We start from the raw sequence: 26,815 nt of genomic DNA, 5'->3' as shown, positions 1-26,815 counted from the left end.
ACTCGTCTTTGGAGTGTGGGAGAAAACAGGAGCACCCGGAGGAAACCCACGCCGACACGGGGAGAACATGCAAACTCAAAGTCTCTCAGTGACCTGAGCCAGCTTGGGATGGCCAATGTTGTCCCAAACCCCACAACAACAAGCTTTATAGAAATGATTTCCGAAACTGTTGATAAAATAACCACAATGCTAGAATTTAGGCGCAGTGGTTAGCACTGCTGCCTCACAGCGCCAGGGACTCAGATTCGATTCCCAACTTGGGTCACTGTTGTGTGGAGTTTGCACGTTCTCCCTGTATCTGCATGGGTTTCCTTCGGGTGCTCCGGTTTCCTCCCACACTCCAAAGGTGTGTAGGTTGGCCATGCTAAATTGTCCCTTAGTGTCCCAAGATGTGTAGTTTAGGTGGATTGGCCATGCTAAATTGCCCCTTAGTGTCCAAAGATGTGTAGGTTAGGTGGATTGGCCATGCTAAATTGCCCTTTAATCTGTCTGTGAGCATGCACCCTGCGATGTGGTGGTGTCCTGTGCTGGGTGCCCTCCAGCATCCGTCTGGATAGGGTCTGTCCCCCTGGGGCCCTGAATTGGGGTAAGCGGTTAAGTGAAAGTGAGGAGAAGCTCTGATATATTTCATGTGTTTCTTTTCTGTGCAAACCTAAGCAAATAGCAGAGAGATTGAAGGAAACGAGTTAGACAATGAATACAATCCTAGAAAGACAGACTGAAGCAAAAAGGGGCCCAAATGAGGTCAGACCACAATCAATGATCGGTACAGATGTTACTCACCCTGTTGGCTGGCACAAAGCAGCCACTGCTGAACGGCAGAGAATGAATCTGTCTGCAGAAGCTGGCAGAGCAGTTCCAGAACCTGAGCAGGAAAACAAACAGCGATCGATCAGAGTGACACTAATATCACAGCCAGAGACAAGGGTGGTATTGAGAATCAGCCTTGATCTGCCCGTCACCATCACTGCGCACAGCCCGCGGGGAGTTTCAGAGATTGGACTTTACAAACAACTCGTCAGCGATTCACAAACGCGCGGGGGGCCGGGGAGGAGACTGAATTTTCACACAAATACACACGCACACACACTCGCATGGGCAGATACACAGGAACACACACACGACATGCACACATACATGTGTACAGGGGCACACATCTGCATGGATACATAGGTACACACACATACACACCCTCCACACAAAGATATACACAGACACATACATATGGAAAGATATGTACACATCCATGCACACACACACAGATGAATGCACAGATGGATACACAGGCACATACATGAAAAACATGCACACATATATGTACACATGCACACTTACACAGGGATATACACACACCCACACAGACATATGCACACACATGCACATGGATACACAGGCACACACACAAAGACGTGCATACACATGTTCAGACACCTGGACGCATGTACACACACATACACACATATATACACAGAAAGATCGTTTTTAAAGTTTATTTATTAGTGTCACAAGTCGGTTTACATTAACACTGCAATGAAGTTACTGTGAAAACCCCCTAGTCACCACACTCTGGCGCCTGTTCGGGTACACTGAGGGAGAATTTAGCACGGCCAATGCACCTAACCAGCACGTCTTTCGAACTGTGGGAGGAAACCGGAGCATCCGGAAGAAACCCACGCAGACACGGGGAGAATGTGCAATGTGACTTTTTGAAGACTTGTCAGAAGCATAGGCAGGTGTTTTCTGACCTCACCCAGAGCAGGGATTCTCCAGTCCCGCTGCAGGGAATGGAGATTTGGCCGAGCGCCGAATTTTCCATTCTCGCTGGCAGCAGTAATGGGGCGTACGAGACTGGAGAATTCCGGCGATTTCTGTGCATGTACTGTCTGATGTTCTCGGTTTGACACTGCGCGTTTTGCAATGAATGACAACAAAAGGTCAATGAAAAGTATTCTTCACCAGCAACTCATGGTCCTGGAAAAATCCATTGTGTTTACTCCTCTCCCGGGCATCATTCCTGGAGGAACGGTGAGAAGACTGGCGACTCACAGCCGGAGTGTAGTTTGGGATGATCCGGCCAGTCTGTGCAGAGTACTGAGTCCTTTGCCTTACCTCCGTCTGTGGAAACATAATGAAACAATGGCCTGTTTGTTCTTTCCTGGAGTGGCATCTAATGTACCCGTCAACACAAAGGCACCCAATGCAGCGGCACAACTGAGAAGCATCATGCCAGGCCAGAATTCCCAGGCCGTTCACACTCCACTGCTGCCAGCGAGGATGGAGAGAGAGAGGACCAAGATGTGTTAGCAGGAAAATGGAAGGCACGAGGGCAATACTTTATGAGGAGCGTTTAGGAATTCTTGGATTGCAATCTTCGGAGAAGAGGAGACTTATTTTTGATATAGTTGAAGTTTATGGCTGGAATTTTACTGTCCCGCCCGCCATGGGAATCGGAGCGGACCCTGGAAAGGTCTGTTGACCTCGGGCGGGATTTTACAGTTTTGGGACGAGCGAGGCTGGAAAATCCCTCCCTATAAATTGATACATGGCCTTACTACCCAAGCCGGAAGTTCTTTACTTGACATCACAGTATTTTATAATCTCCGTTCACTGCAGCGGGACTGGAGAATCCCAGCCACGGGCGAGGTTGGAGAATCCCAGCTCACTGTTTTTTCCCAGCGCTCGGCTGGGAAAGATACAAACTTGCTCTTTTTTCATCTCCTGGTCTCCACTATCTATCCATCCTCTGCAAATGCCCATCGATCAACTCTTGGATTTCTGGCCATGTTGCCAACTGGGATTAACCTGTTGGCTTCTAACTCCATCCCAACGCACGCCAGGGAAGCACTTTGGACCAATTGTCAGAATTCATTGTCATAGAATCATAGAAACCCTACAGTGCAGAGAGAGGCCATTCAACCCATCGAGTCTGCACCGACCACAATCCCACCCAAGCCCTATCCCCATATCCACCCGCTAATCCCTCTAACCTACGCATCCCGGGACACTAAGGGGCAATTTAGCATGGCCAATTAACCTAACCCGCACATCTTTGGACTGTGGGAGGAAACCGGAGCACCCGGAGGAAACCCACGCAGACACAGGAAGAACGTGCAAACTCCACACAGACAGTGACCCAAGCTGGGAATCGAACCCAGGTCCCTGGAGCTGTGAAGCAGCAGTGCTAACTTTGTCGCTCAATTTCCCACGATAAGGAACAAACAACTACATTTGTCATCGTGTTAAACAACCTGACACGGTGTAGATTATTGACAAATTGCAAACCCGGCCTCACAGACAGGCTGGTTTTTCAGGTTTGGGCCTAACCAGTTCCTGGATGAATGCACAAAGAGTGTTGCACTGAGTGTTGCTGAGGGGACCTCTCTTACTCTCTCAGTCTCTTATATCATATCAAAATGAAATAAACACACTTAATTATGATTAAATGGTTCTCTTGCATTTTTCCCACTTACACAGTTCAAGATTAGTCCAGTAATATAATCATTCTCTTTTGTCTTGCAAAATTCCTAGCTTCTGAGACCAATAATTATTTATACATTGCTGTAACCAGAAACTTTCACCCTTTAACATCTTTCAATGGCATGTCAGTGTGTGTGCGTGCTATTGAGGGCTTAATTGAATGTGCCTTCATTTCATTTATACATTATTGAGATGGCATGTTAACCTTTCCGACTTTACAGTTCTCTGCTGAAATCCTATATTTTAACATCCAAACACTGAGTTACAACCCTGACAATCAGACTGTTGACGCAACAATGAGGGTTCGAACTGCAGGCTCTTAAAAGAACCATTTAGTCAGCAATATTATTAAAATTATTTTACGGGATGTGCTAGCTAGTCCAGCATTTATTGCCCATCCCTAATTGCCCTCGAGTAGGTGGTGGTGAGCTGCCTTCTTGAATCGCTGCAGTCTCTGAGGTGTAGGTGCTGTTCGGCAGGGAGTTCTTGGATTTTGACCCAGCGACAATGAAGAAACGGTGATATATTTCCAAGTCAGGATGGTGAGTGGCTTGGAGGAGAACTTCCAGTTGGTGGTGTTCCCAGGTATCTGCTGCCCTTGTCCTTCCAGATGGTCACTGTCTTGGGTTTTGATGGACCAAATGGCCTAATTCTGCTCCTATATCTTATGGAAGGTGCATCTGAAGGAGCCTTTGAGAGTTGCTGCAGTGCATTCTGTAGATGGTACGCACTGCTAACATGGGAACATAAGAATTAGGAGCAGGAGAAGGCCATCTGGCCCCTTGAGCCTGCTCTGCCATTCAATATGATCATGGCTAATCTTTTCGTGGACTCAGCTCCACTTACCCGCCCGCTCACCATAATCCTTAATTCCTTTACTGTTCAAAAATTTATCTATCCTTGCCTTAAAGACATTCAATGAGGTAGCCTCAACTGTTCCACTGGGCAGGGAATTCCACAGATTCACAACCGTTTGGGTGAAGAAGTTCCTCCTCAACTCAGTCCTAAATCTGCTCCCCCTTATTTTGAGGCCATGCCCCCCTAGTTCTGGCTTCACCTGCCAGTGGAAACAACTTTCCTGCTTCTATCTTATCTATTCCCTTCATAATTTTATATGTTTCGATAAGATCTCCCCTCATTCTTCTGAATTCCAATGAGTATAGCCCCAGTCTACTCAGTCCCTCCTCATAAGCCAACCCTCTCAACTCCGGACACTGTGCGTCGATAGTGGAGGAGTGAATGTTTGTGGATGGAGTGTTAAGCAAGCATGGTGTTGCTGAAGAAGAATTGCCAGTTCATACAGTAAGCACTTCAACATGAATACGAATGAGGTAGGTACCAAAGGATGACAAAGATTCTGGGAAAAATGTAGTTGTGTACATGAGATAGTCATCTTCAAAAGTTTCAGAAGGCAGAAATGTGACCTTGGCTTCAGGAGATTGATAAACTCTTTGAGCGTTAGGGTTTTTGGCAATTGAATAATGCATCATAACACAGCAGCCAGCAAATACATTTCTCTCCAGCCAACAGGCGCTGGGTGTCTTTCATTCCATCTCATTCACAATGCAATAGGCCGTAGATATTCAAGGTCAAGGTGAATCTGCTATGGAGCGCAGCAAACCTAGAAAATCTCCAAAAGAATTCACAACCCGTATTGAGATGACCGTTAGATCTTGACTTCTTCTGCTAATGTGACTCCAATGCATTGTGGTGCAGGGGGTAGGTCCCCTACCATTGGATCAGAAACTCCAGGTTCGAGTTCAACACTAAGACTTGTTGGTCACAGAAGGAGCATTCATAACACTCCTTATATAAAGGAAGAAGTAACTCTTGCCCAGACTACATTGAGAGATAGGTTTCTTTTTTTTAAAAGTATATCTGTTTTTTATACCTACAGTGCAAAATGAGGCCATTCAGTCCATTGAGTTTGCACCGACCACAATCCCACCCAGGCCCTATCCCCATAACCCCACGTATTTACCCTCATGATAATCAGCTCAGGGAATCTTCCTGTCACTATTTCCCACTGTGCCACTGTGGGGCGACATGGTGGCACAGTGGTTAACACTGCTGCCTCACAACGCCAGGGACCCGGGTTCAATTCCCGGCTTGGGTGACTGTCTGCGTGGAGTCTGCACGTTCTCCCCGTGTCTCCCTGGGTTTCCTCCGGGTATTCTGATTTTCTTCCACAGTCCAAAGATGTGCGGGTTAGGTTGATTGGCCATGATAAATTGCCCCATAACGTCAGGAGGAGGAGGAGGGTAAATACGTGAGGTTAAGGGGATAGGGCCTGGGTGGGATTGTTTGGCGGTGCAGACTCGATGGGCCGAATGGCCTCCTTCTACACAGTAGGGTTTCTATGATTCGATGTAGGCTGGGCAAGAGTTATTTCTTCCAGCACCAAACTGAACAACATTCAACAAGTCAAAACTGTGCAATTTAAAGCCCCAAGCCATTACCTCCTCTCTCTCCAGCTAGATAGTCCGATCTTAAAGTTCTGAAGTTTATTTATTGTCAGAAGTAGGCTTACATTAACACTGCAATGAAGTTACTGTGAAAATCCTCTAGTTGCCACACTCCGGCGCCTGTTCGGGTACACTGAGGGAGAATTTAGCATTGTCAATGCACCTAACCAGCACGTCTTTCGGACTGTAGGAGGAAACCGGAGCTCCCAGAGGAAACCCATGCAGACACGGGGAGAACGTGCAAACTCCACACATACAGTGACCAATAGTTAATGGGGGAATAAAAAGATATGGAGAATGTTCCACCAGTTGGTTTGATCCATGGGAGTTACTAATTCATTGCGAGTGCACTGGAGAGGGTGCAGAGGAGATTCACCAGGACACTGGGCGGCACGGTAGCACAGTGGTTAGCACTGCTGCTTCACAGCTCCAGGGACCTGGGTTCGATTCCCGGCTTGGGTCACTGTCTGTGTGGAGTTTGCACATTCTCCTCGTGTCTGCGTGGGTTTCCTCCGGGTGCTCCGGTTTCCTCCCACAGTCCAAAGATGTGCGGGTTAGGTTGATTGGCCAGGTTAAAAATTGCCCCTTAGAGTCCTGAGATGCGTAGGTTAGAGGGATTAGCGGGTAAATATGTGGGGGTAGGGCCTGGGTGGGATTGTGGTCGGTGCAGACTCGATGGGCCGAATGGCCTCCTTCTGCACTGTAGGGTTTCTATGATTTCTATGACTGCCTGGGCTGGAGCGTTTCAGCTATGAAGAGCGGCTGGATAGGCTGGGGTTGATTTCCTTAGAGCAGAGAAGGCTGAGGGGGAACCTGATTGGGATGTACGAGGGACATGGCTGGATTAGATAGGAAGGAACTTGTCCCCAAAGCAGAGAGGTCATTAACCAGGGGGCATGGATTTAAGGTATGGTGTGGGAGAAATGGCAGATGGACTCGGGCAGATGGAGTTCAATCCAGATAAATGCGAAGTGATGCATTTTGGTAGAACTAACGTAGGGGGGAGCTATACGATAAATGGCAGAACCATAAAGGGTGTAGATACGCAGAGGGACCTGGGTGTGCAAGTCCACAGATCCTTGAAGGTGACGTCACAGGTGGAGAAGGTAGTGAATAAGGTACATGGCATGCTTGCCTTTATAGGACGGGGCATAGAGTATAAAAGTTGGGGTCTGATGTTGCGGTTGTATAGAACGTTGGTTCGGCCGCATTTGGAATACTGCGCCCAGTTCTGGTCGCCATACTACCGGAAGGACGTGGAGGCTTTAGAGAGAGTGCAGAGGAGGTTTACCAGGATGTTGCCTGGTATGGAAGGGCTTAGTTATGAGGAGAGATTGGGTAAACTGGGGTTGTTCTCACTGGAAAGACGGAGGATGAGGGGTGACCTAATAGAGGTGTATAAAATTATGAAAGGCATAGATAGGGGGAACGGTGGGAAGCTTTTTCCCAGATCGGTGGTGACGTTCACGAGGGGTCAGAGATTCAAGGTGAGGTGGGGGGGGCGGGGGGAGGTTTAACACGGATATCAGAAGGACGTATTTTACACAAAGGGTGGTGGGGGCCTGGAATGCGCTGCCGGGCAAGGTGGTGGAGGCGGACACACTGGGAACGTTTAAGATTTATCTAGATAGCCATATGAACGGAGTGGGAATGGAGGGATACAAAAGAATGGTCTAGTTTGGACCAGGGAGCAGCGTGGGCTTGGAGGGCCGAAGGGCCTGTTCCTGTGCTGTATTGTTCTTTGTTCTTTATTTAAGAGGGGATTTAAGGAAAACCTTTTTCACCCAGAGGGTGGTGGGGATCTGGAACTCACTGCCTGAAAGGGTGGTAAAGGCAGGAACCCTCACAACATTTAAGAAGCATTTAGATGAGCGCTTGAAATGTCAAAGTGTACAAGGCTACAGACCAAGTGCTGGAAATGGGATGAGAATAGATAGGTGTTTGATGGCCGGCGCAGACACGATGGGCTGAAGGGCCTCTCTCTGTGTTGTGTAACTCTATGTGAGGGTGACAATGAGCTATATCTAATGCTGCTTTGCTGGAATCTTCGACACACAGATTTCTCCTTCGAATACTCTTTCTGTTTGTGTGTGTGAGGTAATTCCCCACACGCATACAGGAACCTGACATGCAACAATTCTGCCACTATCGCGTGACTAAAGGTGTACTGACCTCCTTCTTTTCCTCAGGCTGTTCAGTTGCCAGGAGGCAGGCCCTGGAGGTGAACTCCCGTAGTTCCTCACGCCACGCATCAGACCATGGTTCTGAAAGACAAAGCTTCCCTTCTTAGCTTGACAACTGGCACCAGTAACAAAACCAAGGCTATTCAATGACCAATCCACCTAACCTGCACATATTTGGACTGTGGGAGGAAACCGGAGCACCCGGAGGAAACCCACGCAGACACGGGGAGAATGTGCAAACTCCACACAGACAGTGACCCAAGACTGGAATTGAACCCGGGTCCCTGGCGCTGTGAGGCAGCAGGGCTAACCACTGTGCCATCGATAGAAAATCTCATTCATCTCATTTTTCATTCCTCTATTGGTTATTTGCTAACTTTGCAATTTAAAGTTTGCTTTTCTCAAATTGAGTTTGACGTACAGAGGCTTAGCGATATGAAAGGTAACAACAGCTTTTCCTCAGAGGCTTTTACAATCTTGGCTCTGCAGCTGGACTCATGCCCGAGGTCCCAGGAATAAACCTCGCTCCAAAGATTAGAGCAAATACTCTAGGCTCACATTAGGTAGAGTATTGGGTGGTAAAGAAGGCGTATGGCGAGCTTGCCTCATTGGCTGCGGCATTGAGTACAAGAGTCAGGATGTCGTGTTGCAACTTTATAAAACTAAGGTTAGCTTTGATTCTGGTCGCCACATTACAGGAAGGGTGTGGAGGCTTTGGAGAGGGTGCAGAAGAGGTTTACCAGGATGCTGCCTGGATTAGAGGGTATGAACTATAAGCAGAGGCTGGACAAACTAGGGCTGTTTTCTCTGGAGCTGCGGAGGCTGAGGGGAGACCTGATAGAAGTCTATAAAATTATCAGAGGCGTAGATAGGGTTGTCAGTCGGAATCTTTTTCCCCCCCCCAGAGTTGAAATGTCGAATACAAGGGGGCACGCACTTAAGGTGAGAGGGGCAAAGTTCAAAGGCGATGTGAGGAGCAGGTTTTTTTACACAGAAAGTGGTAGGTGTCTGGAACGCGTGGCCAGGGATGGTGGTGCAGGCAGATATGATTGGGGCGTATAAGGGGCATTTAGATAAGTATGTGAATATTCAGGGAATAGAGGGATATGGACCAAGGGCAGGCAGAAGCGATTAGTTTAATTCGGCACAACATCGTGGGCCGAAGGGCCTGTTCCTGTGCTATACTGTTCTATGTTCTACATACTTACCTTATATCTATGATGCCCCATCCAACACCCTCCTTCTCCTCACACAACTAGGTTAGCAGGCATGGCTGATTGTCCCTTTAAGGGCAACACAACAGAGTAAGGGTCACCTGGTCCAGGTGACCAATCGAGACTCGGAGTGTGTAATTACCCCATGGTGAGAAATGCATTCTGGGAGCCATGCAACTGCTGAACAATTCTTTTTAATAATTTGTGTTCAATTGTTTATTAATTATTATTAACTTTTTGTGTTCACTTGTGAAAGTGCTTCTTTACATCTGGCGATGAGGATAAATTATCCTGATACTGCCTCTGGCCCGATAGCTGTGAGTATCCTGTTTTAATCGAAGTCTGAGGCGGGGGAAAAAAGTGCTCATCAAAATGCCTGTCTTTGGGTGAATTCACCCGTTTGACTCCTCCACCGAGGACTAGACACAATACGTTCAGTACCTAGAGTATTATTTCCAAGCAAACAAAGTAGGGGAGGAGGCTAAACACAAAACAATTCTCCTCAGTATTTCTGGAACCCAGACCTATAACCTTATTTACAGCTTCAAGTGTGTCCATCCCCAAATCATGAGCTTGTGGATTTAGTGAAGGCTTCATTGCAACCTCAATCGTCAGTCAAGCTCCAGAGATTCAGGGCCGGATTCTCTGACCTCACCCGCAGCTGGAATTCTCCATTCTCACTGGCAGCAGGGTGTGAACTGTCGGAGAATTCTGATCTCAAACTTAATTTGAGGATGAAAACCTCAGGCAAACTGATCGTGACATACACTGTTATCCTTAAGCAATTATTGGAGCATTTTGATTTTGGAGCCACTCTAAATGACATGTTACAGGATAGGTCAGTCTGTGGCATGAATAACAAAGCTATTCTATACAGATTGCTTGAAAAAGGTAGATATAAATTTTAAATGAGGAATGGAGATAGCGCTGGCCATGGAAAATACTGATAAGGTCTGCAGAGCGCATAAAAAGACACCGTTCACTAGTTAAGAAAGGAACCTGCAGTCAGCTGTGGTGTCAAAACCACTAAAGCCATTGCAAAGCGGGAAAAAATTTCAGTCACCAACAAAGCAAAAAAGGTACAGAATAGGCAATCAGTTAGTGATGTTTAAAATGGAATGTCACCAATGAGGAGGTAAGCTCACCCCTTGAATAATGTCAGTTTAAGGAGACCGAGTGTCTTCATTGTCACAAAAGAGGACATGGGATAAAGCATTGCAGAGCGAAGTCAAGATCGCCAAGTAATAGATCAACCAAGATGTTACAATGTAGAAGATAAATGCAAAATACTGCGGATTCTGAAACCTGAATCAAAAACAGAAAAATGCTGGAAAATCTCAGCAGATCTGACAGCATCTGTGGAGAGAGAATAGAGCCAACGTTTCGAGTCTGGACGACCCTTTGTCAGAGCAGCTGAACTTGGATTCCATCCTGATCTGGATTCACGGATGGCCTATACATGGAATCTCGAACACTGGAAAGGGCCAGTGTGTGAAACCTGGGCTATGTCCGTGTTTATATTCCACACACACCTCATCCCAGTAACTACTACTTCCCAGTCTGGCCCAGTTAGTCAGACTCTTGGGGGAGTTCATGAGGTAACGTGTCATAGAATCCCTACAGTGCAGAAGGAGGCCATTCGGCCCATCAAACCTGCACCGACCACAATCCCACCAAGGCCCTATCCCCATAAACCCATGCATTTACCCTAGCTAATCCTCCTGATACTAAGGTGCAATTTAGCACAGCCAATCCACCTAACCCGTACATCTTTGCACTGTGGGAGGAAACAGGAGCACCTGGAGGAAATCCACGCAGACACGGGGAGAATGTGCAAACTCCACACAGACAGTGACCCAAGCCGGGAATCGAACCCGTGCCCCTGGCACTGTGAGTCAGCAGTGCTAACCACTGTGCCACCCCAATGAATGTGGCTGAAGGAAAGGTGAAACACAGACAGGCTTGATCAGTATGTCCCATTGAATCAGTCCTTGCGATTGTCTGGGTTGTTTCCCACACTTTCCCTTCCTTTCTGGTATTTTTCTCCAGTCGTGAAGAGACTAATTACAAGGCAGCTCGATGCTTACGCACACCCTCCCCACTTAGATAATAAATAGTCTCCAAAGATGTACGGATTAGGTTGATTGGCCATGCTAAAATTGCCCTTAGTGTCCTGAGATGCGTAGGTTAGAGGGATTAGTGGGTAAATATGTAGGGATATGGGGATAGGGCCTGGGTGGTCGGTGCAGACTCGATGGGCCCAATGGCCTCTTTCTGTGCTGTAGCGTTTCTAAGATTTCTATGATTCTGGTGTGGATGGGGGGGGGGGGGGCGGTGTAGGGGGCAAGGGGTGTGGCTGGATGACCTCTGTGTGAACTCCGCCAAGTTGGCAATGGAACTGAGCTTCCAGTTTGTGTGGTTAACTACTGGCTATTTGGACACCTACGCAACAAATCAAATTGACACCTTTCCATTTTGTTTGCGTTTTCTCCGTGGCGAGCTCGAATCCGCATGTGGAATACACACACTCCCTCACTCTCATGACAAATGTGCAGTCGTGCCTGCCGAGCTCTCCTTGCGAACCCTTCACTATCATAGAATCCCTACAGTGCAGAAGGAGGCCATTCGATCCATCGAGTCTGCACCGACCACAATCCCACCCAGGCCCTGTCCCCATTACCCCATGCATTTACCCTAGCTGGTCCCCCTGACACTAAGGGGCAATTTTAGCATGGCCAAACCACCTAACCTGCACATCTTTGGACTGTGGGAGGAAACCCACGCAGACACGGGGAGAACGTTCAGACTCCACAAAGACAGTGACCCAAGCCGGGAATTAAACCCAGGTCTCTGGCACTGTGAGGCCAGAACACTGCGAGAACAGAGACCACTCCATCTGACGAAGGAGCAGCGCTCCGAAAGCTTATGGTATTTGCTACCAAATAAACCTGTTGGACTTTAACCTGGTGTTGTGTGACTTCTTACTGTGAGGCAGCAGTAGAATCATAGAATCCTACAGTGCAGGAGGAGGCCATTCAGCCCATCGTGTCTGCACCGACCACAACCCCACCCAGGCCCTATCCCCATAAACCCACACATTTGCCCTAGCTAGTCCCCCTGACACGAAGGGGCAATTTAGCATGGCCAATCCACCCAACCGGCACATCTTTGGACTAAGCACCGCATCTCCGCACCGCCCTCAGTGGGAGAAAAATGCCCCCTTGCACTCACACGATAAGGACAGTACAAACCTATGGCGAACTTTGAGATACTCCCATCATCGAAGGCATTGCACTGAAAAATACTGACGGGCAACCCAATCCTTCCGAGGAGCGTGGTCGGAAACTGGCTCTTGATCAGCGGATGAGGAGAAAGTGGACTATTGATGTACCAGTCGTCATTTACTGCACAAACAGGGATACCATTGAGTCCTTTGGAAAAAGAGAAGAGAATTCTGAATGTTATTTTCTGTTTAGCGATCGGTTCAGTGCTCTTTAGACGATAGTATTTTTCTCTATGTGCACTAATATCAACAGTTTCACCTTTTGTCTCAAATTGGTTGCTATCCATCATAAAGGCAAATAACAGAGTTGCTGACTCGGAAATGAAGCATGATCCAGAATTTGACACTGCTCTGGAGCTGGAAGCAGACATGAATATTGGTGGGCAGCTGTCCCAATGTTAAACCATAAGCTATAGGAGCTGAATTAGGCCATTCGGCCCATCGAGTCTGCTCCGCCATTCAATCATGGCTGATACGTTTCTCAACTCCATTTTCCCGCCTTTCCCCCGTAACCTTTGATCCCCTTACCAATCAAGAACCTATCCATCTCTGTCTTAAATACACTCAGTGGTGGCATAGTGGTTAGCACTGCTGCTGGACCCGCGTTCGATTCCCAGCCTTGGGTCATTGTCTGAGTGGAGTTTGCATGTTCTCCCCGTGTCTGCGTGGGTTTCCTCCGGGTGCTCCAGCTTCCTTCCACACTCCAAAGATTAGGTGAATTGGCCATGCTAAATTCTCCCTCAGTGTATCTGAACAGGCGCCAGAGTGTGGCAACTAGGGGATTTTCACAGTAATTTCATTGCACTGTGAATGTAAGCCTTCTTGTGACTAATTAATAAATAAATAAATACACTCAATGACCTGGCCTCCACAGCTTTCTGTGGCAATGAATTCCACAGATTCACCACCCTGTGGCTGAAGAAATTCCTCCTCATTTTGGGTCTAAAGGGTCGTCCTTTTACTCTGAGGCTGTGCCCTCGGATTCGTGTCTCTCCCACTAATGGAAACACCTTCCCCATGTCCACTCTATCCAGGCCTTTCAGTATTCTGTAAGTTTCAATGAGATCCCGCCCTCATCCTTCTAAACTCCATCGAGTACAGACCCAGAGTCCTCAAACGCTCCTCATATATCAAGCCTTTCATTCCTGGGATCATTCTCGTGAACCTCCCCTGGACCCTCTCCAAGGCCAGCACATCCTTCCTTAGATACGGGGCCCAAAATTGCTCACAATACTCCAAATGTGCACCTGCGGAATATTTCGATCGACGGATACACACTAGAGTGGGAAGTGCCCCCACCAGCAATTGGGCTGGCAAGTTAGCCCATTGAGGGGCAAATTGACCATTGGAATGTGTCAGTTTAAGGAGACTGAGTGTCTTCATCGTCACAAAAGAGGACATGGGATAAAGCAGTGCAGAGCGAAGTCAAGATTGGCAAGTAATAGATCAACCAAGATGTTACAAGTATACAATGTGGAAAATAAATGCAAAATACTACGGATGCCGAGTGGCAAATTGACCACAATTTTACCTGGCCCATCTGCTTTTACTGTTGTTAGATGGGTTGATTTGGCCAGGCAGTCTTGACGTTTTAGCTTCAACCTCAATCCAGGGAGAGCTGAAACGTCAGGACGTAAATAAGATTTTAAAAAGGTGTGTGAGGATTGAGGTTTGTGTTTGGATGAGCCGTCCTGTCACTCTCTGCCTAGCTTTTCCATCGCAGTTTATTTTTTCACGGGTTGGCAGCTCCCTGAGAGAGCTCCACAGCGGCTGACCCTCTGAGAGGGCACATTGGAAATGCCAGCCTGCACCCTCCCTTATCTCAGTGCCCATCCTCAACCCATCCTTCCCAGCAGCCTTTCCCAACGCAGGTTTCACGCTGGCTACCCGCGAATTTGCCAGCTGGTGTGAAATCGCGTCCCGGGGCCCAGCGCAACCGGAAACATGTTGTGCGTCCACCTCCGAGCCCACTGCGTGCGCGCTCCCGAGGGATGAAAAACTCAGGCCATGTTTTTGGTTTAGTCCCGGAAGGCGGTGAGCTGAGCTGTGTTCCAATTCCATTGTCAACAGTGACTACTGGGTGCATAGAATGCAGAAGGAGGCCATCTGGCCCATCGAGTCTGTACTGGCCCTCCAAAAGAGCACTTGACCCATGCCCACTTCCCTATCCCATCCCCGTAATCCCGTGCATTTAGCATGACCAATCCACCAAACCTTCACATCTTTGGATGCTAAGGGGCAATTTGGCATGGCCAATCCACCTAACCAGCACATCTTTGGACACTAAGGGACAAATAAGCATGGCCGATCCATCTAACCTGCACATCTTTGGACACTAAGGGGCAATTTAGCATGGCCAATCCACCTAACCTGCACATCTTTGGACACTAAGGGACAATTTAGCATGGCCAATCTACCTAACCTACACATCTTTGGATGCTAAGGGGCAATTTAGCATGGCTAATCCACCTAACCTGCACATCTTTGGACACAAAGGGACAATTTAGCATGACTAATCCCTCTAACTACACATTATGGGACACTAAGAGAAAATTTAGTATGGCCAATCCGCCTAACCTGCACATCTTTGGACTGTGGGAGGAAACCAGAGCCCCTGCAGGAAACCCATGCAGACACGGGGAGAAAGTGCAGTCCCCGCACTGACAGTCACCCGAGACTGGAATCGAACCTGGGTCCCTGTGAGGCAGCAATGCTAACCACTGTGCCAACGCCCCCGTATGGAAGTCGAGGTCATACCATGGAGTTGGTAAACTGTTGGTTTCTTTGCGGTATGGGTTGTGGAGCTGGGAGCAGGAGAACTAAAGCTAGAACAAACATTTTAGAGCAAATGAAGAGGTTAAAAAATGGAATGAGACAGGTGGATTAGGTGGTTGCCTATTGGCGTGTTTCCTGGGGAAATGGGTTAGTAACAACGGAGTGAGACATTAACAAAGGCTGCCCGGAGGATGAACTCGCTACACTGCATTGAGAGATATGATTACACACTGCTTATCAAATACATTGGAAACAAGGTCTACTTATGGGAATGGAAAATGACAATGAATCACAGTAAACTATCCAGTTTAGGACCCAAGGATGTAAGAGTAACAGGAATTGGCATTGGCTAATGTGCGATGTCTGATGTGTGATAGATATCTGAGCCATCACTGGCAAATGGGACATGTGTTCTCCCGATGAGCAAGTCACTTGGTACTGTTCTCCCTTCTCCTCATTCTTCCTGTTGAGATAACTGCCCAATTATCTTCTGAATGCTTTTAATCTTGTTCTTGCTGTACTTTCACTGGGTGGGCTCGAGTGTGATTGTATTCGATCAGCAGTGTGTAATCACGTCTGAAGTTCATCTTCAGAACTGTCTTTGTTACTTTAATGACTCATTCTGAACCCTCGTCCCCAGAAGCCTCTCCAATGGGCAGCCACCTAATCTGGGAAATTTCTGATATAAAGTAGATATTAAACAACATGGTGGGTGGGATTCTGCGGCCTCGCTTGTCCCGAAACCGTAAAATCCCGCTCAAGGTCAACGGACCTTCCCATTGTCCGCCCCTCGCCCGCTCATGGCGGGCGGGCTGGTAAAATTCCGGCAGATATGTCTGGAATACTAACACAGAATTGAACACACAAAGGGGCTTGAATTCACACTGAAAAGCAAATTTAGGCTAATCGAGTCGTTCTTCATCATACAAGCCGTGATCAAGAAGTACTGGTTGGTGCGATGTTGGCATCTCTGGCTAGGCCAGTATTTACCGTCCTTCAGAGAGAGTGGTGGTGAGCTGCCTTCTTCTCCCAACATAGAGGAGCCAATACATTGGAGCTTTTTAAGGATCGTGTTAGGGTCAAGTGGATGAATTCAATAAAAATCTGAAATTAAAAGCACAATGGAAATATTGTCCATTGTTGTAAAAACCTACCTGGTTCACTAATGTCATTTAGGGAAAGAAATCTGCCGTCCTTATCCGGTCTGGCCTACATGTGACTCCAGGGCCACATGTGGTTGACGCTTAACTGGCCTTTTTTTAATTCATTCGTGGGATATGGGCGTCGCTGTCTGGCCAGAATTTATTGCCCATCCCTAGTTGCCCTTGTTCAGAGAGCAGTTGAGAGTCAACCACATTGCTGTGGCTCTGGAGTCACATATAGGCCAGACCGGGTAAGGAACAGCAGATTTCCTCCCCAAAAGGACATTAGTGAACCAGGTGGGTTTTTCCGACAATGGTTTCATGGTCATCAGTAGATTCTTAATCCCAGATATTTTCTATTTAATTCAAATTCCACCATCTGCCGTGATGGGATTCGAACTCGGGTCCCCAGAGCATTAGCTGAGTTTCTGGATTAATAGTCTAGCGATAATACCACTAGGCCATCACCTCTGAAAGCCACTGAGTTCAATGGCAATTAGGATTGGGCAATAAATGCTGGCCCAGCCAGCAATGCCCACATCCCATGAATCAATAGAAAAAAAACTACACGTTCTTTTTGGACAGTTACATTAGGTTGGGCTAAAAGGGGTTTTCATAGAATCCATACAGAAAGAGGCCCATCGAGCCTGCACTCCCGACAACAATCCCACCCAGGCCTTATCCCCACCTATTTACCTGCTAATCCCCATAACACTAAGAGGCAATTTAGCATGGCCAATCCATCTAACCTACACACCTTTATACACTAAGGGACAATTTAGCACATCTTTAACCTGTACATCTTTGGAGTGTGGGAGGAAACTGGAGCACCCGGAGGAAACCCACACAGACATGGGGAGAATGTGCAAACTCCACACAGACAGTGACCCGAGGCCGGAATCGAACCCGGGTCCCTGGCGCTGTGAGGCAGCAGTGCTAACCACTGTGCTATCCAGAGTATCTTACCCAAGCCCTATCTCCCCCGCCCTATCCCCATAACCCCACACATCTACCATGGCCAATCCACCAAAGATACGCATCTTTCGGACTGTGGGAGGAAACCGGAGCACCCGGAGGAAACCCACGCAGGCACGCGGAGAACGTGCAGACTCCGTACAGACAGTGACCCAAGCCGGGAATTGAACCCGGGTCCCTGGCGCTGTGAGGCAGCAGTGCTAACCACTGTGCCATCCATTTGCAAAGTAGAAGGAACGTTTGCTGGTTGATCTTACCGTTGATGTGTTTCACTCGGTGAGGGTGAGGGTTGTGCCGTGAGAAAAAGGAGTGGTGACTAAGTCTTCCAAAGCGTGAGCTGCTCTTTGGTTTGGACAGCGAGCTGTCAGCGTCAACGCTGAATCGGAGCAGGGAGTTGAGAGCTGTGCCACGTTTATCCATCGACTTCTGTTCTTGCTTGTTCTTGAATGGATCAAGCACTGGCTGCCCTAACTTCTCCATCGTGTCCTTCACTGACATCTTCTCAGTGCTTTCAGAGAGAAATATGGTCAATGACAAAAAATTCTGGGACCGTCTAAGAATGAGACACATCTACTGACAGATAGCAATTTGTGTCAGAGAAAAGCCAAGGTCAAACACAGTAAGAAGTCTCACAACACTAGGTTAAAGTCCAACAGGTTTATTCGGAATCACGAGCTTTCGGAGCGCTGCTCCTTCATCAGGTGAGTGGACTGAAAGAGACCACGCACCCCTGGCATTCTCTTTTCCCCCCTCGGGAAAAAGATACAAAAGTCTGATGTCACATACCAACCGACTCAAGAACAGCTTCTTCCCTGCAGCCATCAGACTTTTGAATGGTCCTATCATATATTAAGCTGATCTTTCTCTACACACTACCTGTGACTCCATATCATGCACCCTCTCCTTTCCTTCTCCGCTATGTACTCTATGAACGGTATGTTTTGACTGTATAATGCGCAAGAAACAATACCAGGACCAGAAGATCGTGCCAGCAGGAAGGACAAGATATTGGCTCCCTTCCATTTATAGCAGACGATAGACATTCAGTAAATAATCCATTTATGTCAGGAGGCGAGGGAAGGGGAGGGAGGGGGAGGGAGGGAGTGTGTCAGACTGAGCCCTTTTATGTGAAATTAATGATTTATCATTAAGAAGCATTTAAATGTGCACTTGCGATGCCAAGGCAGACAAGGCTATGGGTTGGGAAATGGGATGGATTTGAATAGTTAGGTGATTTCATAGAATCCCTACAGTGCAGAAGGAGGCCATTCGACCCATCGAGTCTGCACCGACCACAATCCCACCCAGGCCCTATCCCCGCAACCCCACTTATTTACCCTGCTAATTCCCCCTGTCACTAAGGGGCAATTTAGCATGGCCAATCCACCTACCCCCCACATCTTTGGACTGTGGAAGGAAACCGGAGGAACCCCACGCAGACACGGGGTGAATGTGCAAACTCCACACAGACAGTGACCCAAGACCGGAATTGAACCCGGGTCGCTGGCGCTGTGAGGCAGCAGTGCTAACCACTGTGCCACCGTGCCACCCGTTTGTCTTTGATTGGCGCAGATGCGATGGGCCTTTTTCTGTGCTGCGTACCTCTGTGATTCTAAGGCATGAAGTAAGCTACTTTGGAGATAGGGATTGCACCTTTCGGAGCAGAGAGATGAGAATGTCTCCGATCAGTATTTTCTTCACCTTACCAATCTCCAGACCTCCCCACAACCAGAAATACATTTGCTCTACTTTCAACCAATCTATTCTATATAAATTTCTCAAACCCTGATGAGCTGCATTCAATTGTTACTCTAACAAGTGATGCTCCTTCGGGATTATAGCTCAAATCTAGGCTTGTTCAGTATACAATATATACGTATATTCACAATATACTTACTCCCGTTTGCAGCTGAATGCGGGAACTTCACTCATTGCTGCAGTCATTCTGCAACTTCTACTTCTCAGGTGCTGAGATAATCAAACAAAGAAGGATAATCGATAAAAATAAATTACATTAACAGAACAAAACACCTCTTAAAGCGCGTGCTTGAGTTTAGACGAAGCACTTACAGGCAATTGAACTTCAGTGCAACAATGTGCTTTGCATTTGCAACCCTGACACAAGTCAGGAGTGTGTTGGAATACTTCCCACTTGCCTGGATGGGTGCAGCTCCAACAACACTCAAGGACCTTGACAACATCCAGGACATAGCAGCCCCACTTGATTGGCACCCCATCCACAAACATCCACTCCCTCCACCACCCACGCTCAGTCTCAGCAGTGTGTACTATCTACAAGATGCACTGCATTAATTCATCAAAGATCCTTAGACAACACTTTCCAAACCCACAACCACTTCCATCTAGAAGGACAAGGGCAGCAGATACATGGGAACATCACCACCAAGCCACTCACCATCCTGACTTGGAAATACATCGGCCGTTCCTTCGCAGTCGCTGGGTCAAAATCCTGGAATACCCTCCCTGACGGCATTGTGGGTCAACCCACAGCACGTGGACTGCAGCGATTCAAGAAGGCAGCTCACCACCACCTTCTCAAGGGCAACTAGGGATGGGCAGTAAATGCTGGCCTAGCCAGCGACACCCATGTCCCACGAATTAATAAAAAAACTATTAGGATCCCAGACCCAAACTCAGGTGTACTATGAAGCCAGGCTAAACCCCAGCGATTTCTCTATTTGTACATAAATATGAGGAAAGGAAGCTTAATTCCACTGAGAAATTATGGTTATTCTATCAAAACAAGCTTTATTCATAACGGAGTTTAAATATAACTAACAAAATGAAAAAGCTTAACTCTTAGCAGTTAAACAATCTCCAAACATGGAAAGAAACAACTCTAACTTCTAACTTATCGCCATTTCAGTTCCAAATCAGTAACATTCTTCTTACAGACTTAAAACCCACATTAACTATAGTTAGCAATCACAAATATACTTGTTATAATGAGTGTAGACAGCCTTGGAGTTTTCAGAGAGATCTCGAGCTTTCAGAAACCTGCAAACTTCTCCTAACTTCAACCGGAACAGCCAAACTCCAACTCCTTCCTGTTTCTTTCTGCTACAGATTCAGGACAGCACGTACGCCACAACATCACATGTCCCTGTCAATCACTCTAATCTGAAATCCCAGGGGAAGTTAAGTAAACAAAAGTCCATTAGCTCTACCTAACATAACCATTTGCAAGGTTGAAATAAGTAATTATTCTGCTCTCCCAGCATCTGAGCTGTATTTCTTCCAGACATAGAATATAGAACAGTATAACACAGGAACAGGCCTTCGGCCCACAATGTTGTGCCGAATATGATGCAAAATTAAACTAACCCCTTCTGCCTGTCCTTGGTTCACATCTCTCTGTTCCTTGCATATTCATGTACTTATCTAAAAAACCTTTAAACCGCTACTGTATCTGCCTCCTCCACCACCCCTGGCAGCGCATTCCAGACACCTACCACTCTCTGTGTAAAAAACTTGCCCCTCACATCCCCTTTGAACTTTCCCCCTCTCACCTTAAGTGCATGCCTCCTAGTTTTAGACATTTCAACTCTGGGAAAAAGATTCTGACTGCCAACCCTATCATAATTTTACAGACTTCTATCAGGTCTCCCCTCAGCCTCCGTCGCTCCAGAGAGAACAAGCCTAGTTTGTCCAGCCTCTCCTTATAGCTCACACCCTCTAATCCAGGCAGCATCCCGGTAAACCTCTTCTGCTCCCTTCCCAAAGCCTCCACATCCTTCCTGTAATGTGGCGTCCAGAATTGAACGCAATACTCTTTAAATGTGGCCTAACCAAAGTTTTACAACATACTGACTACCTGTAGAAAAAAGGTGAACTTTAAAGCACTCTCCTGAAACAAAACAAAACACAATTTATAGAAACGTATCATTTGCACACTTTCATAAGACCATAAGACATAGGAGCAGAATTAGGCCACTCGGCCCATCGAGTCTGCTTCGCCATTCAATCATGGCTGATATTTTTTCTTATCCCCATTCTCCTGCCTTTTCCCCATAATCCTTGATCCTCTTAATCAATCAAAAACCTCTCTATCTCTGTCTTAAATGACCCGGCCTCCACAGCTTTCTGCGGCAAAGAGTCCCACCGATTCACCACTCCCTGGCTGAAGAAATTCCTCTCCATCTCTATTTTAAAGGATCATCTCTTTACTCTGAGGCTGTGCCCTCTGGTTCTAGTTTTTCCTACAAATGGAAACATCCTCTCCATGTCCAATCTATCCAGACCTCGCAGTATTCTGTAAGTTTCAATAAGACCCCCCTCATCCTTCTAAACTCCATCGAGTACAGACCCAGAGTCCTCAATCGTTCTTCATACGACAAGCTCTTCGTTCCAGGGATCATTCTTGTGAACCTCCTCAGGACCCTTTCCAAGGCCAGTACATCCTTCCTTAGGTATGGGGCCCAAAACTGCTCACAATATTTCAAATGTGATCCGACCAGAGCCTTATACATCCTAGAACACTGTTATCTAAGTGAAGAGATGCAATGTTTCCTTACTATATAGCAACTGTGTCAATCCAGTCATTACTACTCGCTCTAATGCTTTACATCGGGAAGGGAAGGAGAGAGTTGGACAGTAAACAGGAACTGAAGTGGCATTGTAGAAAAAAGAGAGACATGAGCTAGTAGATCTCATGTTACAATCACCTCAATGTGAAGTTTGAAATCCAGATCGAATGATTCTGGTTGTTATCTCATGTACCCAACTCTTATTAATGCTCAGGACTATCCTACTTGCAGACTCCTATTGCCAACTATTCAACTCAGACTCTAACTAATCACTTCCATGAATTTTTAAACTGGATACATTATTAAGCATTCTGAAAATCTATATACATTACCTCTGTCATTTTATCCATCCCCGTTGGTCACTCCTTTCTAAACACTGTTAAATCTTCAAAAGGTCGTGAATGTAGCCCAATCCATCACGCAAACCAGCCTCCCATCCATTGACTCTGTCTACACTTCCCGCTGCCTCGGAAAAGCAGCCAGCATAATCAAGGACTCCACGCACCCCAGACATTCTCTCTTCCACCTTCTTTCGTCGGGGAAAAAGACACAAAAGTCTGAGGTCACGTACCAACCGACTCAAAAATAGCTTCTCCCCGGCTGCTGTCAGACTTTTGAATGGACTTACCTTGCATTAAGTTGATCTTTCTCTACACCCTAGCTATGACTGTAACACTACATTCTGCACCCTCTCCTTTCCTTCTCTATGAACGGTATGCTTTGTCTGTATAGCGCGCAAGAAACAATACTTTTCACTGTATGCCAATACATGCGAGAATAATAAACCAAATCAAAACAAATCCAATCAAATCTGTCAAGTATAGAAGAAAGTCTGTTTGGTAATAGCAAATTAGCACAATTTTGGGATAAGGAACCTTTCGATGGAGGAATCTTAACATTAGGAATGTGAAAATGGATTTCCTGTATAACAAGGGAAAGGGCCGTTTCTTTTCCAATGGATGTTCTCTGCGACTTTCAAACGCGTGACGAATCTCCTCAGGGTGGGAGAATGGTTGCAAGAGCTGGCACCATTTTAGCCATGATTATATCACATCAGATCATCGCATTGTTGTGTTCCAGTGCCATTGTTGTATGTCTGTAATTCATGCCCGAATTAGTTTGCATAGTGTTCAGCACCATCTCACTCTTTGATTGTAATTATCTCTCTGCCTTAAATTATCTGTTCTGAGGTCACCCCTTCACTTGTTATACACCCTGCCGACACTTTACACATACTGATTGTACTTAACTATTAGCACTCATGATTACCTGTAAAGACTTGTTATTCAGCCAGTCTACACTGCACTACACTGTCCATATCTCATAGAATCATAGAATCCCTACAGTGCAGAAGGAGGCCATTTGGCCCATTGTGTCTGCAACGACCACAGTCCCACCCAGGCCCTATCCTTGTAACTCCACATAATCCCCCTGATTATGAGGGATTATAATCAGGGCAATCCTCAGAGGCAATCCCACCCAGACCTGTTCCCCGTAACCCCAAGTATTTACCCCACTAATCCCCCGAACCTGCCCATCTGGGGACCCTAAGGGGCAATTTAGCATGGCCAATCCACCCAACCCAATTTCACCTAATCCGCACATCTCTGGACTGAGAGGGGAAACCGGAGCACCCGGAGGAAACCCACGCAGACACTGGGAGAATGTGCAAACTCCATACGGACACTGACCCGGGGCCGGAATTGAACCCGGGTCCCTGGCGCTGTGAGACAGCAGCGCTAACCACTGTGCCACCGTGCCGCACCAAAGAAGGAAGGAACGATTCTATTCCACACGGAATAAAAGAGACAGGAAGAAAAGAGACAGAAGGAAGCTTTTGCAGTTAACCGTGAAGCAGAAGTTTCTGCAGCGTGATGGGTAATTATTGTAGCATGCTAATCTGGCATGTTATAAGATTTGTTAATTTAATTCATGAGATGCGGGCATTGCTGGCTAGGCCAGCATTTATCATGGATCCCTATGGATCATGGATTTAGCCATGCTAAATTGTTCCTTAGTGTCCAAAGATGAGCAGGTTAGATGGATTGGCCATGCTAAATTAACTTTTAGTGTCCAAAGATGTTCAAGTTAGGTGGATTAATCATGGCAAATGCGTGGGGTAAAGGATAGAGCAAGGAGTTAGGCTTGGGTTGGATGCTCTTTTGGAGAGTCGGTGAAGGTGCGATGGGCCAAATGGCCACCTTCTGCACTGTGGGGATTCAATGCTTCTTTTTATTTTGCTCTTTGTATCAGTTTGGACAATAATCCATCCTCCCTCAGTGCTCTGTTCTTTCTCAAAACTTAAATCTCATTGCCTGAAGATTGGAGAGTGGCAAATGTTGTGCCTTTGTTTAAAAAGGGCTGCAGGGAAAAGCCTGGGAACTACAGGCCAGTGAGCCTCACATCTGTGGTGGGTAAATTGTTAGAAGGTATTTTGAGAAACAGGATCTACAGGCATTTAGAGACGCAAGTACTGATTAGGGACAGTCAGCATGAGTGGAAAATCATGTCTCACAAATTTGATTGAGTTTTTTGAAGGGATAACTAAGAAGGTAGATGAGGGCAGTGCAGTTGATGTTGTCAACATGGACTTTAGCAAGGCCTTTGACAAGGTACCGCATGGTAGGTTGTTGCATAAAGTTAAATCTCACGGGATCCAGGGTGAGGTATCTAAATGGATACAAAATTGGCTTCTTGACAGAAGCCAGAGGGTGGTTGTAGAGAGTTGTTTTTCAAACTGGAGGCCTGTGACCAGCGGTGTGCCTCAGGGATCAGTGCTGGGTCCACGGTTATTTGTCATTTATATTCATGATTTGGATGAGAATATAGGTGGCATGGTTCGTAAGTTTGCAGATGACACTAAGATTGGTGGCATAGTGGACAGTGAAGAACGTTATCTCCAATTGCAACGGGATCTTGATCAATTGGGCCAATGGGCTGACGAATGGCAGATGGAGTTTAATTTAGACAAATGCGAGGTGATGCATTTTGGAAGATTGAACCAAGGCAGGACTTACTCAGTTAATGGTAGGGCATTGGGGAGAGTTACAGAACAAAGAGATCTAGGGGTACATGTTCATAGCTTCTTGAAAGTGGAGTCACAGGTGGACAGAGTGGTGAAGAAGGCATTCGGCATGCTTGGTTTCATTGGTCAGAACATTGAATACAGGAGTTGGAATGTCTTGTTGAAGTTGTACAAGACATTGGTAAGGCCACACTTGGAATATTGTGTGCAATTCTGGTCACCTTATTATAGAATAAGGTGACCAGAATCGGGCGGCACGGTAGCACAGTGGTTAGCACTGCTGCTTCACAGCTCCAGGGACCTGGGTTCGATTCCCGCTTGGGTCACTGTCTGTGTGGAGCTTGCACATTCTCCTCGTGTCTGCGTGGGTTTCCTCCGGGTGCTCCAGTTTCCTCCCACAGTCCAAAGATGTGCGAGTTAGGTTGATTGGCCATGCTAAAATTACCCTTCGTGTTGTGAGATGTGTAGGTTAGAGGGATTAGTGGGTAAATATGTAGGGATATGGGGGTAGGGCCTAGGTGGGATTGTGGTCGTTGCAGACTCGATGGGCCGAATGGCCTCTTCCTGCGCTGTAGGGTTTCTATCATTCTATGAGAAAGGATATTATTAAACTAGAAATAATGCAGAAAATATTTACTAGGATGCTACCGGGGCTTGATGGATTGAGTTATAAGGAGAGGCTGGATAGACTGGGACTTTTTTCTCTGGAGCGTAGGAGGCTGAGGGATGATCTTATAGAGGTCTATAAAATAATGAGGGGCATAGATCAGCTAGATAGTCAATATCTTTTCCCAAAGGTAGGGGGGAGTCTAAAACTAGAGGGCGTAGGTTTAAGGTGAGAGGGGAGAGATACAGAAGTGTCCAGAGGGGCAATTTTTTCACACAGGGGGTGGTGAGTGTCTGGAACAAGATGCCAGAGGTAGTAGGAGAGACAGGTACAATTTTGTCTTTTAAAAAGCATTTAGATAGTTACATGGGTAAGATGGGTATAGAGGGATATGGGCCAAATGTGGGCAATTGGGATTATCTTAGAGGTTTAAAAAAAAGGGCGGCATGGACAAGTTGGGCCGAATGGCCTGTTTCCATGCCGTAAACCTCTATGACTCTATGATTAAGGTCCCACTAAGATTCCAGAGGCCTCAGTGTCTTCACTGTGCCTGCACTGGTCCATACATCCAGCAGGCCGCAGGGCAAATGATACTGAAGCTGTGAGGTGCAACGGGAAGTCTATCCAATGGTGCATGTCACTGAGGTGCCCCAAGATTTGGCCCTCAGTTTTGAATGCCCTGTCCAATTCCGCCCTTAGTGTCATAAAGGTCACCCCTGCCTCTAAACCCTGACGGAATGGCGTGAAAATGAAATTGGGAATTCCCTCGGAGAGACAATTGGGGCAAATCGGGAAGCAACTGGGACCATGGCCCATGCATCATTAACAATGCCTGTTCTCGGGGGGATAAACATTCTGATGAGAATTTCAAAATAAGAATGAGTGAAAAGATAGAGGCCGGGATTTTCCCGCCCCGCCCGCCACGGGAATCGGAGCGGGCGAGGGAGGAGGGGCCATGGAAAGGTTCGTTGACCTCGGGCAGGATTTCTTTGGTTTCGGGACAAGCAAGACCGCAAAATCCCACCCCTTGTAAAACATATGGTGGTCTGCTGCTAACTAGAATCCATTTTACAGTCTTCTCCATCTATGAAGAGACGCAGGTGGTGACGTTATAATATTAAC

The 26,815-nt window shown here is 46.9% G+C and overlaps 1 long non-coding RNA gene across 1 annotated transcript; it reads right to left on the bottom strand.

Annotated features, from left to right (window-relative positions):
- Nucleotides 1-783: 783 nt before the first annotated feature.
- Nucleotides 784-8,197, bottom strand: LOC144480117 (uncharacterized). Its single transcript, XR_013495624.1, has 3 exons — nt 8,115-8,197; nt 1,957-2,115; nt 784-865 (listed from the first exon to the last, which is right to left on the bottom strand). It is a non-coding gene; the product is annotated as an uncharacterized LOC144480117 (long non-coding RNA).
- Between the last annotated feature and the right edge of the window lie 18,618 nt (nt 8,198-26,815).

The sequence above is a fragment of the Mustelus asterias genome, chromosome 28 (assembly GCF_964213995.1).
Source record: "Mustelus asterias chromosome 28, sMusAst1.hap1.1, whole genome shotgun sequence".
NCBI classification, from domain to species: Eukaryota; Metazoa; Chordata; class Chondrichthyes; order Carcharhiniformes; family Triakidae; genus Mustelus; species Mustelus asterias.
The sequence above is the reverse complement of the archived record's forward strand: the minus strand, read 5'-3'. Positions and strand labels throughout refer to the sequence as shown.